The sequence below is a fragment of the Helianthus annuus genome, chromosome 4 (assembly GCF_002127325.2).
Source record: "Helianthus annuus cultivar XRQ/B chromosome 4, HanXRQr2.0-SUNRISE, whole genome shotgun sequence".
Lineage (NCBI taxonomy): Eukaryota > Viridiplantae > Streptophyta > Magnoliopsida > Asterales > Asteraceae > Helianthus > Helianthus annuus.
Window position 1 is genome coordinate 176,190,792 of NC_035436.2, and position 14,483 is coordinate 176,205,274.

Below are 14,483 nucleotides of genomic sequence, written 5' to 3' on the forward strand. Positions count from 1 at the left end.
TTGCACGGTTCATATAGACAAACGGTTAAAAAGTCATACATTTAGTTGCACGATACAACCTAACAATATTACAAATTCATTTCGTGAATTACAGATAAATTTTTAAACTTTCAAACACTGAAAGGTGTTCAAAGTCCTCGTCGTAAAGTATTGCGTAGTCGAGCAGGGCCTCTTCAACGATCTCTTTTTCTTCCATGTTCGGATTATTTTTTTTAACATTTTTGCACCTTCCTAAAAAACGGGTACATTTAAAGCGTAGAAAAGAAAGACGAGTCATTAATGCCTCGACACTACGGGACGTCTCTTGTAGGTGGATGCAGAAATTGTTGAAAATGTTGGTGCACTACATATGTTGATTTCGTCTTGAATCATGTTATGCATTGTATTGTATAGATTAGGGCACGTTTTACGAGAAAACTGGAGAGTATATGTGTTTTAGAGAGTAGGTCCGCTTATGTGTACATGCCGTATGTGGGAACCTAACTGTTCAGGTCCGCTTATACGTACATGTCCGTATGTGGGAACCTAACTATTCAGGTTCGCTTATACGAACATGTCCGTATGTGGGAACCTAACTGTTCAAGTCCGCTTATACGAACATGTCCGTATGTGGGGACCTATTATCACTATAAATACCCCATAAGCGGATCTCATTTGTAACTTGGTGATTTCCATACCGAAGTGCTGCCGGTGTGACGTTTAAGCTGTAAACATTGTCAAATCAATAAAACAGTAGATTAAGTGAAGTACAAGCTATTTCGAACTACGTTTCTTGTTATTCCGCACCTGAAACGTAGTTGAACGCCTCTGAACGACTCATTCGGGTCAGATCACGATCCTACAGAAAACCTGCCCCCAGAAAGCAGGATTGGAAACTGAATAAGTGCCCAGTTCCCGAGCGGCAGCGTACGAAACGATAGCAGCAATATCTTCCTCGTCAGTCCAAGAATCCATTTTTTTAGTGTGAGCTTTGAGATGAGAATGGTGTTTAATGGGAGGGAGTAATGTATGTATTTATAGGTTTGAATGGGGTAAAAATTGGAGGATTTTGATATAATATTAAATATTAAAACATATTAAAAAGAAGAGTTATTTTATTTAACAACATTTGGGCGTGGTAAACAACGCCAAAAATACAGTTTATCAGCCATGAATCGTCTATATGACAAACATATTTGTTTTACGTCTCCAGTAATGTTAATGGGTTTGTCGGTAACGAGATGCTCCATAAGCATACACAGATAAACAGCTTCATTGCCTACGATTGACCTGTTAGAAGTCACGTAGTTATCGTTTAGCTCATGAGTTATGCAGCATTCTGGTTTGCCTGTCTTTTTCCAATACTGCAAATGCACCAGCAAACCAGTTAAATATACCTTAAGCTTCGTCAACCGTGGAATAATAACTGCCCTAAATTTGTCTCCTCGTCCACAAAAGTTTTCAAACGGGTACAAAACTAATTCCTGGGATGCCAACTCTAACCGTACCAACATCCATTCGTTATTGTCAATCGGCAGTGGGAAAAACACAAAATCCACGTCAAAAAAGGAAGGAAATGGGTTTTCTTTACCATTTCTGTCACACTCCAACCGATGGCGGAATCATCGGGGCGTGACACTTGGCGAATCAGATTGCTCAAGAGAATCCATAACAACTACATTGCGATAATATTCATTACATTTGTCATCCCATACTAACAAACAATACAACCACATAAGTTATCACAGATTTCTTGTCATCTCGAACAATTCAAATCCGTCAACCTAGAATTTAGGTGAGTTTCTAGACTTCCTAGCTTGATTTGATGTAGACTTCGACTAATCCTGCAACATACGTTAAAATATTGTCAATACAAAAGTATTGGCGAGTATACAGGTTTGATATGTAATAGTATAATAGATTAAAAGTGCTGCGAATTTCCATGTGCATAACGTAATACACGACATATATACTCACAAAACTGATACTACTAGCTAAGTCCTCGATGCTCGACTCTTCGATGGCATAACTAGACCCCGTCGGGCGCAATAGTACTATACTAGTCTGGGTGGGACGTCACGAGTATAAGTCCTAGCATACATGCAACTAGCATCACGTATATCTATGCAAACAGTTATTCGCAAGTGATAGATTAACAATTTGAATCATTCGTATGATAGGTTCGATTTATAAGGAACGTATGTTACACCCAAAGTTCGATAAAAGGGGTCAAGTATACTCACAGTGCGTATTCGGTTGGATCGACGGGATGGTGCCTGAGAATGTCCTGATTTCAGACTAATTGCATAAGTATTGGGTTACGCGTTGAACGGTATCAAATTACATGAATTTGGACAAGAATTTGAATTGAGCTGGCCCATTCGGATGGACCGCTCGATCGGCCGGGCTGCTCGATCGAGTGGGCCGTTCGATCGAGTGGGCCGTTCCATCGGCTGGTCCAGCCGATCGGCTGGGCCGCTCGATCGGCCAGCCTGTCCAGCTGTTTTCGATGATTTTCGAGTGTTTTTCGGTGTTTTTGGTCGAGACGTTGTTGTGACGCGTTGAACAACTGAAATTCCATCAATTCCGACCTGTTCTATCGGCCGGGAATCACCCCGTTCCATCAGAACTGGCCGTTCTTGGCGGTTTTTCCGTGTTTAACCCGAAATTGGTCGTCTCTTCGGTAGGAATCAGATCCCTGACCAACACGACACTAAGAATGAGTAGAAGGTCGGTCTAAGCTCTGTTTCTACCATTTTTGTGTATAGATCAGATATGAAAACCTTGATTATTCTTATGGAATTTCTTAGATCTGAGTTGTTCTTAGTGGAATGAGGCCAACACTTGAAGTTCATAAGAACCTTGTGATGTGTAACACCTCGAAATTTTGTGTCCAATAATGTATTGACACGTGTCTTGAGTTACACGTGGCATTTAATATTAAATAAAGGACTAATGTTGACAAACCTTGAAAGTATGTAAATTCGAGGGTTATAAATATCATCATAGGGTAAGTATATTGTATAGTAACCCTAAACGATGCATGTACCTTCAAACGAATAAATCATGGATCGTACGGAAGCGAAACGCGGAAGAAAGTGAGAGATTACAAGCTGCAGGGGGGTTAACTGTGTCAACATGTTTAATTATACCTCTGAGTGACCCTTTGACGTACCCGAGGCTTTGTAACAGTAAAATACGCTCACTAGAATGTACTATATAAATTCCGCGAAGTTCCGTTTTAAAACGAGAAAGTTATGATCAAATTCGTATGAGAGGGGTTAAAAAGCGTCAACAACGAAAGTTAAGGCTTTCCAGATAATTAACAAACTAACCGGGGACTTAACAATACGGGTAAATAACACGAGGCCCTTAGTTGTAAATAATCGAGGGCCAAATCGCAAAGTTACCCCTTCAAACCCGAAAGGTCAGGTTATTAATTACCGTAGATTTCGTTATTAATTACAAAGATTTTGGCAATGATTATAAAAGATTCAAAAATCTTGAAAAATAAACCTAACGCGGGCCGCGTAAAGGTTACACATAAGTTAACGCGGGCCGCGAGCCTTCTGCAACTACGCGTTCTGTTATGAGAACTCAGGCGACCCGCGTACAAGTCAGCCTGATCTTTCATGCGGGCCGCATGAACCACCCAGATGCAGAAACTTTGGACAGACTTGTTGTTTGAAGTTGTGAACGATCAAAAGTGCAATAAGTGAAGCATGGGTGCCCCTACTTGCCTCCTAGCATCAAGGGCCACCTGCTGAACATCCATACTCACTTGTAGCCTGAGTTGTAATGATCTAAGGGCCTTTCTTTCACTATAAATAGGCCTACATTGTGCATAAGTTCATCACACCTCAAAACACATCTTCTGCTCATTCTTGAAGCTCCCAAGTGTTCTTCTATAATTCTAAGTCGTGCTCTAAGTCTCTGTAAGTATGCCAAACCTTCTATGGCCTTGTTTTTGCTTAGTTTAGCTTAAAAGTCAATCCGTCGTAACTAACGATTGACTTTGCGGTAAATCACGAATGGTCCAGTGAATTGTCGAATCAAAAGTAGTTATGTGTTGGTATTTATGTGGGTAATAAACCTCTAAAAGGGTTCCCCCTGATCACCACTCTAACTAGTTCAAATGTCGAGTCAAACGTATACTTAAAAAGTCAACAGAAAGCCATTTTTGCGATTCTTGCATAATCTGTAATATAGATGATATGAAACCTGTTTGAACACTTATAAAACATGATATTAAGTATATAAACTTGTCTAAGCTCGTTTGATTCGGCCATTTGCTATATTGACCCGGTTCGGAGCCGAATGTCGCAAAAGTTTGACTTTTGCTTTGACTTCAGTTCTGACCCGTTTTAGTGCAATGTAGATATGCCTTAGGACTCTCTTAGGACCAGGTCACGTGATGGTATCACCCTCTGTTACCGGTTCGTTGTTTGTCCGAGTCTTTTATGCATTTCCGTTAATTGCTTAAAAGTTGAACGTAACGCCCTTTTCAAAATAAAACGAGTATTTCGGACACGTGAAGGGACCATAACCTTGCTTATTAAATTCTAAGCATGTCCCTAAAGTTTCACGCCAATCCGAGGTCTAGAATAGGAGTTATGCTAAATAGCGCAATTAAAAGAAACTTTTGTAATAAACGGCGCGATTAGCATAACGCCTACCTAAACCAAGATTTCGTCACCAAACCTTTTACTCACTATTGTAAATTAATATTTCGGGATTTTTAAAGATTTTTAATCATTTTTAACCTGCTCATAACCTACGGTTATGGCTACGGTTCGGTAAATACCGAATATGCCCTTTTCGGCCAAAACTTGAGTTCTATAAAGTCTTTTGACCCGATTCCAGTTGCTACTGATTTTAAATAATAAATAAAGTATTTCAGACTTTATAAACTGATCGGGAAACTCAGATTTCCTGTAGAACTCTAAAACCCTTTTAAAAGTCCTTAAAATGACCGGAAAACCCCTACGGGGCGTATAATAAACTTAAACTCGTTACGGGCATCGCGGAAGGTATCCTACTGATACCACAACCTCTTTAAGGCATATTGACTTGGGAAACAAGTGTAGGACTCTTACGGTTACCCGTTGCACCTATTGCGCGCACGGTTCGGCTTATGTAACTAGTTTACATAAATTAGCCGATACGGGTCAAACCATATTATTTTGACCCCAAAATCCAGAGTGTGAATATTAAACCCATATAAAACAAGTCTTCGAACTTGTTGGGTCAGAATCACATTCCATTCTCGGTTTTCTCCTTTCACGCGATTAAACCGTATCTATCCCTTGAAACTGACCGGTCTAGGCTACGGCTAATATAAAGACCCGTTAGGATTCTAATAGGTTATTTTAAAACCTTCGTTCCAGAATAGGAGCCCCAGTAAAAGATATCTGTGATTTAATCAATTAAGGACAATACTTGCAAAGGTAAATACTTTTAACTTATTTTCCGTATTACGGGCTTGGGTTACGGTATATATAAAATACCGCTTGATCGAGCATCAAATCTTCCATCGTTTGGTGGTTAATTGAATAATTTGATCGGCTCGTTTAAACAGTCTTGTTACTTAAAAGCCTTTGGGGTCCCGGATATCCTAGGCATCATTTTACGAAATGGCCACGACCTCGACATCCGGGTGTAGGCGTACACCCGGCATTATGTCTATATTATTAAAAGACGTAACCGTTGGTTTACCCACCTCGGTTTTACGAAATGTGGTGTGTCTATTGATCTTTAACCCGGACTAGATCCGGGCTACTGAACGCAAAGAAGGAACATGTAATTCGTTCACAAGATTATAATATTAAATAATTCTCCCAAGTTATAAAAGAGTTTGTGCCTAGTGCATTCAAATCAATTTTTAATAAACATTTTACAAAAGTGACGGTTGAATGTATTTACCAGTGTAAACTGACGTATTTTCCCAAAAAGATTAAGTGCAGGTACTACACGTAATCGGCTGGTTATAGCTCCTTAGCATCTTAAGAAGTCTCGCAAGCTTTGATGCCTTGTCTGTTGAACAATATTTTTATTATTATTCTGATCCCCTGTGGATACCATTCGACTATTTGTGATACATTCGATATTACAATCAAAGGTTGAATTATATTTATCTTTATGCTTCCGCTGTGCATTCATATATTGTGTGGTTTGACTATATTGTTGCCAACTACGTCACGGTAATCCCCCACCGGGCCCACCGGTGATACACGTGGAAAACGGGGTGTGACATGATGACATCACTCTGAACATCTCAATCCATGGCTTTTTGATTAGAAAACGTAGATTTGGACGAGATTCACGAAGAATCGCATGGAAACCATTCGGATCTGAGTTGTTCTTCATGGGATGACATCACCTTTGAAGAACTCCATGGTGACATCACCCTAGAGCACTCCGAATCCGTTGATTTCACGGTTAAAAGTCGGATTTTGAAAGATAGAAAGATGAAGGATTGTATTTAGATCAAGGAAGTACAAGATTTGAGTTGAAAACTTACAAGAATCGCGAGAAATCGGAAGATTAAGGGGCTGGAACGTCTTGGTCGGGTAATAGCAGCAACAACAAGTGTTTGAGGGTGATAGAGGGGTATTTATAGGCAAGGGAGGAGGAAAAAGGAGGAAAGGTGGGCCGGATCGGCTGGCCCGTTCGGTCGGTCGGCCCAGCCGATCGGCTGGCCTGTCCGATCGGACGGCCCAGCCGATCGGCTGGCCCGTTCGATCGGGCGGGCCAGCCGAGCCGTTTGGGTGGCCCGTCCGTACAAAAGCCCTGGGTCCTCGTTTTTGGCGCGATCTCGACTGTTTGGGCCGTATTTTCATATATTTATATAATTATTTAATTATTTATTATAATTAATCACAAAAAGGGCCGTATATACGTATCTATATATCCAATATTCGGTGCGATGATCGAGTTACGCGTGCCTTCGAGTGCGTTCTTCGATGTGATGTGCCACAATGATTATCGGGGCACTACTTACTCGTGTTGCCGTCATCGTCATGATGGCTGGAGACACGGTACTCACCCGATAGTCTTTGTTAGCGTTGCTTGTTTACGTTTTGACACCTCACGGTTATCGAGGAGGGTAGATTAAGCCCTCACTCAACATCATCGTGAGTGTTATAATTTATTGAAAATAGGTTTGTAATAGCGATAGAATATGCGTAATTATTCGATTATACTTTGATTTAGCGATAGATCTGATATAGTTACATTATGATCCGAATCTCTGGTGCTAGGCATAACGAGTGTATCGAGTAGTAACAACGCACGAAAGTGCGGGTTGTTACAATTTCCATAACCGACCACGTTCTTAGGAACCGATTGTAGTAACGTGTCATAGAATTGAGGTGGAAGAATTGTCCACCGCAAATTTAACGTGGGATCCCTTTGTAAATTTCTTCTTCTCCAAGCCATTAGTCGTCCAGTCCATCCCTCAATATGCTATATTAATATATTAATACAAGTTACATGTAATAAACAGCAAAAATACACATTTTGTTAATAAAAAAGTCCTAATGAAATTACCGTTGCTGTTAGGTAGCCATTACAACGATAGCCTAACAAAGTACCCCAAAATTTTTTGTCCAACTCTACATAACGAGTGTCACACCCCAACCGATTGCGGAAACATCGGGATGAGACGAACAAATTGCTCAAAACAACATAACACTAAATGTGACAATATGAATTAAATCATTTTATTAAAACTAAAGAATAATACATTGTTTCAAATAGTGAACATAGATTCAAACATTGTTTAATTGCTAAAATGGGTATCTAAAGCCATCCTAGCTTGTTTCTTGAGTCTTGTACTAATCAACCTGCAATATGTATTAAAATAAAATCAACAAAATATGTTGGCGAGTATACAAGTTTGATACATAGCATAATAAAATATTTGAAGTTGCTCATATCCAACGTGAATAACATGATTACACATTAACAGTATATACTCGAAACGATGTTACTCTATGTGTCCAAGCCAAAGTTTAACGCAATTAACGTGCCAATCCCAAAGAATAACGGGAGGTTTTAACATAGATTAACCTAACAATACCCGCGAGAATAACGGGAGGGGCGTAGCTTTACGGGAGGCTTGCAAAGTTAATGAACACATAGTCATGAGAGTTTACAATAGCATAACATGTATAACATGAATCAAATGTATCACGTTGAATTTGGATAGAGTGTGCATAAAGCTGTTTGAAGTGAATAATGTGATTAGTATAGAATACATATTGCACACAAAAGTGTTAAAATGGAAAATGGGTCATGTATACTCACAGTGATTGCGTTGCGATTTCTTGTAAGTAACGTACAAGTAGAGATTGGGAAATCCAAGAGAACGAACAAGAGTGATTACCCTAGATACATAAACGATCTAGTTATTGTTTATAAACTTAGTAAGTTACAGGTTAATTACATCTTTAATTAACCCATTAATATTTTAGGTTATAAAATGAATTAACATAAGTCATTAATATTTTATTATTAAACTTAAAAGTTTATAGTTAATTAAAAAATAATCTGCTACTAGAAATTACATTAATATTAATAATTAAAACAAATACATATAATCATGTTTTATAAACAAAACCCACATAAAGACGCCTCTAACCCGGATCGAACTCGGGTTCATCCGATTGGAAAATGCTCCCTCAAAAACTAGACTATAGTTCTTTTTGTGATAAACATCCTTTTTATTAATATGATATATAGATAATCAGCTTCAACATAACCAGCTTTTATAAGAAGAGCCATTCGACTGTTATGTGAGTTTTCAACTTTTCAATTCATTTGAATGATTATAACAACAGATTTTTATTGTATCTTAGTAGAGAATTAAACGAGTAAAACAAGGGAAATGAGAACGGCATACCGAATCGAAGTGGATTCGTCGTGACTTCGGTCCTCTTCTTCATTAAAAAGGAACTATATGAAACTGTTATGTGTATAACTATAGTTTTAGTGGATCGAACAGGAGGTTAAACGAACAAACAAAAGAATGAGAATGTATACCGAACGATGTCGTAACGAGTTCCGGCGTAGATTCCGGTTCCGGTGAACTTGCGGTTGTGTTCCGATGGTTTGCGGGCTTCTCCGGCGGCGGTATGAGTTTCTCCGGTGAATGTGAAGGGGTTCGAATGAGGTTGCGGCGATGACGTGATGCCGTCGTGAACCTCGGGCGGCTCCGGTGAACTCCGGTCAGTTTTCTGACGCGAGCTCCGGCGACTCCAATGATTCGAAAAGATGTTGCAAGTAGGTGGTGTTATCGAGAGATAGAGGGTGTCGAGTAGGAACAGAAGGACGTCGGTATTTATAGTGTTTCTCATGTCTCGTAAAGTATGGCAATGATTTATGATTAGTTTGTAACGGAAACGCGGAAATTTATTGCCAAACACAATAAATTAGCGTAACTGAAAAGGAAATTATGATTAATCGATAATTTAGGAAGAAAAAAAAAAGGTCTGCTGTCACTCGTTTTTGGCGGCAACCATTTCTACAAGACTCTTCTTTTAAAATAGGATTTAACAAAATAATTTAAAATCCATTGTGATACCTTTTTTTTAACAATTAAATGCAATAAATCTATGGGTATTTTAGGTGCATCAATTTGAGAATAAATGACGTCTGCAAGAATTAAGTATGAAATAAGCTATACAAAACTTGAAAATATTCTACAAAAGGTTATAACCGATGATGTGTTTTTTTTTTTATTTGCAACCATAAATTGAAGGTAGTTCTTGTCTTGTAACATATTATTAATAATTAATAAGATAATACAAAGATAAACGTAGTGGTTTCAATATCAATTACACTAACATCCAAAAAATATACATATATAGAGTTTCAAGGGTTAGGATCCGGATTTTATTTTTAAACGGGTCGGGTTTTGTAAACCAATTTTGACAGATGTTACAACGAGTGAAAACAGCTGAATAACAGAATGGGGCGTGCCCATCACTGTAAAATGTTGCAACATCTTTTCACCAATTCTCAGATTCGTCGTCTGGAATTGCCCATCTTCCGGCTCTGTTAGAGTGTAAGCTTTGACGGTTAGTTACAAAGTTGTTTTCTTCCGGCACCTGCGGCATAGCCGTTTCAGACGAGGAAGTTTCACCCGACTATCTGGGTGCTCTCCATTTCTTAAGAATCCACGTTGATGATTTACTAACTGGTTGAGAGCAGTATACGTTGTTTTTGTGAGCCATTATCGGTTTTAAGAGTGTTTCAAGTGCTCTGAATGGCGTTCTAAGAAAATATTTTGCGATCTTATTTAACATGAAAAATAATTTTTGGAAAAAATAATTTTTTAAGATGTTTCATGACACACCTTTCAATAAAGCTACTGCCCGAGCCGTTACAAGTAACTGCTCGAGCCGTTTCATGGCACTTGCTCCAATAAAGAGTCCCAAGCGTTTACCGTTTCATGCTCGAGCCGTTTCCACTGCAATGCCGAGCCGTTTCCGCTGCACTGCCGAGCCGTTTCCGCTGCACTGCCGAGCCGTTTCCGCTGCATGGTCCCGCTGCACTGCCGAGCCGTTACCTCTGTCACTTCGAGCCGTTTCAGTTGCTTTTTTATGCCGTTTCCATCACCTGGGCAAGCCCTTTCACGGCGCGTGTTCGAATACGGTACTGTTCCCCGTCAGACGACATTGAAGTCGGGTCAACAATAACCAGTGTCGTTTCCTCCCATGTGACAATCACTTTCCCCACTTTGAACCCACTTTGAATTTCTCCACGTTGGTGCAAAGCAAACCTCTTGAAGACCCAAAACTTTCAAGATCCGAAAGATCGTTGACCCGTCTGGGACCACTAATCTGACTTCTTCGACATTAGTTGTGGGTCCGCCACTATGGACTTCAACCGACACTCGAACATGCCAAACGACCAAGAGATGGAAGATGCTTTCATGGACCCCCCTTCTTGCCCGGTAAAATATTTGCGGATTATTATTGAGTAAAAGATAAGATTTTTATTTGAATTCGTATACTATTTTTAATTTTTTTTCTTTTTATATAGCAAATAGCCATTAAAGTACGAGAAACGTGGTTGGTTTTAAAATCTTTGCGTGACGTGATGACTCCGGTGATTGAAATAGCTATTAGGCAGACGTGTTTCGGTCCATATTTAGACAATAGGTGCACCATATGTGATAGCCTTCTTTTATATGGCGTTGCACAACTACAAATACCGACTCCTTTTCCCCGTATCGGTATTTCGTATAGATTACGCGGGCAGCTATTTACATTCACCCCGAAACAGTTTTGTTTAATAACGGGGCTATGTTTTGGGCATACTTCTTGGTCACCTATAGACCATCCGAACTCATTTAGGAACAAATACTTTGTAGCTGGATCAACTGTTAATTTTGGCCAAATAATGAATATGTTCGGGAATATTAGCCAGTTTAATGAAGCTGATGGCACGAGGATATGTCTCCTCATGCTAATCGGTCAAGGTTTTTTGGGTTGGCAAAAAACCAATGTTGTTGATAGTATGCTTTTAGACCTTGTGGATAATTTAGAAGAATTCAGACAATATCCATGGGGTAATTATTTTTGGGAAAGTACTTATAGTGCTATATACAATTTGTGCAATCGGCAAAAAGAAGACGCTAAAGGTTTTTCTTTGGCTGGATTTGTCTGGCCCTTCAAGGTACCCGTGAATGTCAATTAATATAGTTATTTCGAAAACCATATAAAATTAAATTTAAATAAATTCTCTTGTGTAGATGTGGGTGTTGGAGACTTTTCCTCAATTTAAGAATTCAAGGGAATGGTATCAAGGTGAGACGATTCCAAGATTTTTAGGATGGAAAGAAGGCAAGAAGTTTATGAGGAATAGTGTGGACTCATTGCTTCAAGCAGCTGCAAAGGTAAAACATTTTATTTTTAAATATAGTTAAACAAATAAACATAAACATTTTTATTGTTTATATTAATAAGAGTAAACTGCCATTTTGCAACAAAATAGACTTTTGGACTAAAGTTGCAAAATTTACCAAACTACATAGATATTAATATTAATATTTAATATTTTTATTAATGTTTTTTTTTCTTTTAACATTTGCAGAGACGTGAATTTAGGCCGTCTTTGGTTATATTGCCCACTGAAAATGAGTTGCAAAGCGCGTGGTATTTGTCTAGTTCAAATTATTTAGACGCTGAACGTCGGATGTATGCCAGTGCAATGCCGGGCGAGAATCCGGTTCAAATTGCCACAGAAATACCCATTCAAATGCCCACAGGATTCACGGGTCCAATTAAACCAGAAATGCAGCCCGCCCCAGGTGTCATCACACAAGAACAGCTTGCGTCTGTAATGGGGACTTTGTTTGGTCCCGATGGGGCGAATGAAGGTTACGATCGGGCAACGGATCCACAGGAGATTCCACAACAGAATTTTGTTCCCCCTCCGACCCCGTTTCGATCAAATTACGAGAATGAGCTGATTTCACACTTTAAATCACTCTTGGACGAGAGGCTGTACGAGAACAACCGGAGACTGACCAATATGTTCATGTCAGAGTTTTCGCAATCATATCGATGTTCTCCAAATAAAAAAACTGTCAGCACTCCGGCGACCGTACGAACACCAAAAGAAGAGGCACACACTCAGAGTGATAATGTAATGTGTTTTGTGAATAATTTTTTTTATAATAACAATATCTACCAATAACTGTTAATTTACCTGTCATGCTTTTCTTGTAGGCTGTTGCCGATTCATTTATCAACTACGATAATGCCTACCACGTCTCTATGAGCCCGATGGTGAATGAAGATTTTGTAAGTTTTTCCATTTTATATATTTTAATTACTTGTCATTTTTTTATTACTAGTATAAATTTATAAAAATTCAGTATAAATTGTGTAAATGAAAGTTAATGAAAATATATTTTAGAAAGTGAAATTAATACATATATACAATATTTGTAGAATGAGGATCCTGAAATAATCAAATTGAGACCATCCGAAAGGCTTGTAAAGCCCGCATCAGCTTTGCTATCCCCGTATGTGGCTTACAAAAGATTGAAAGATAGAAAAGCCAAAAGGTTAAGGAACGAGGATAGACAAATTGAATTCATCAAGCAGTGGTATCCAAATTGCGGCAGTAAACATCTTTCCCTAATAGTGGGGAATTCTGTCGGTCCAAATTTTTGGGAGTCATTGCTGGGCATGGACGGTCGCGACTGGTTAAGCGATGATGTAAGTAATAAAAAAAATAATAAAAAAATATATTTTTCTGTATATTGTTTTCAAATTAACTTTAGAATGTCTAACATCATATATTTGGGTGGATGATCCACATGTATCATTCAAGAAATGAAAGTGATCGCTGGAGTATTCTACCCCCATAATTTCAGAATTATTTTCGGTACATGGCCGTCGACCAGAACTGTAAAGGTTACTTTACTAGGCAGGTTGAACCTTTTCCATCAATACATACTGTTGACGAGGTAATGTGGAACGAACTTATTAATTACTGAATAAATGTATTTCGTATTGAATTAATTTAATATTTTGCGTACTAATTATATAGGTTTACGTACCGTTGTATATACAAGGTGCTCACTGGTTTTTAGGCGTTTTCAACCTTGTCAATTACACGCTGACGATATACGACAGGTATTAGCCCGATTTAACTGATTAGTACTCCAAGATACATGTTACTAACTGTGTTAATTTGTTGCTGTTTTAGCCTTTTAAATGCTATGGAAAAGGAAAGGACGGATGTGGTGTGTCATATAAATTTTGTGTTTGACCACTGGCTACGAACTCATGGTTATAATGCCCACAGACCATTACCGTTAACTTACCCTTTTCGAGTTATTTACGCAACCGATGCTCCTCAGCAGTCCGGATTTTTGGGAGACTGTGGAGTTTGGGTTTGCATATTTCTTGATAGGGGGATAAATAAAAAACCGTTGAACGATGATGAAGATACTCAGAAAACAGCGGAACGTATGCGACGTCAACTAGCTTTACTATTTTATGATTCCGTGTTACCAGATACTACAACTGACAACAACCTTGATGATGATGATGATCCCGTATTAGAAGTGTAATTGTATTTTTTTGGTTTAAAAACATTAAATATTTTTCTACTGGTCTCTATGTGTATATATATATGTGTCACTTCCACCTTTATTACACATGTGATATCCTCCATTACCAATGACAAGTATTCCTCCTTCCGTTTCGATCAATCAACAGAATCGGGATCGCCAATGGTCTCCAAATGTTCTTGAATTTTACTACGATGGGGATAATCCTACTTGCTATTCTTCATACACGGGGTTAACACCACTAGGAAAAGATTGGTGGGGGGGGGGGACTGCTTGGATTTACTGGAGCAGGTTTTATTCAAAAAACGGTACCTTAATAATAAATATTTTCGTAATAAAAATCAGTTTCATTATTTTTGTAATAAATAAATTACCGTTATTTTTTAGCACGTAAAAGCATGGTGTAACAAAC

At 38.6% G+C, this 14,483-nt stretch overlaps 1 long non-coding RNA gene across 1 annotated transcript; it reads right to left on the reverse strand.

Moving 5' to 3' along the window:
- Nucleotides 1-8,288: 8,288 nt before the first annotated feature.
- LOC118491146 lies at nucleotides 8,289-9,298 on the reverse strand. Its single transcript, XR_004890581.1, has 3 exons — nucleotides 9,022-9,298; nucleotides 8,882-8,944; nucleotides 8,289-8,366 (listed from the first exon to the last, which is right to left on the reverse strand). It is a non-coding gene; the product is annotated as an uncharacterized LOC118491146 (long non-coding RNA).
- Between the last annotated feature and the right edge of the window lie 5,185 nt (nucleotides 9,299-14,483).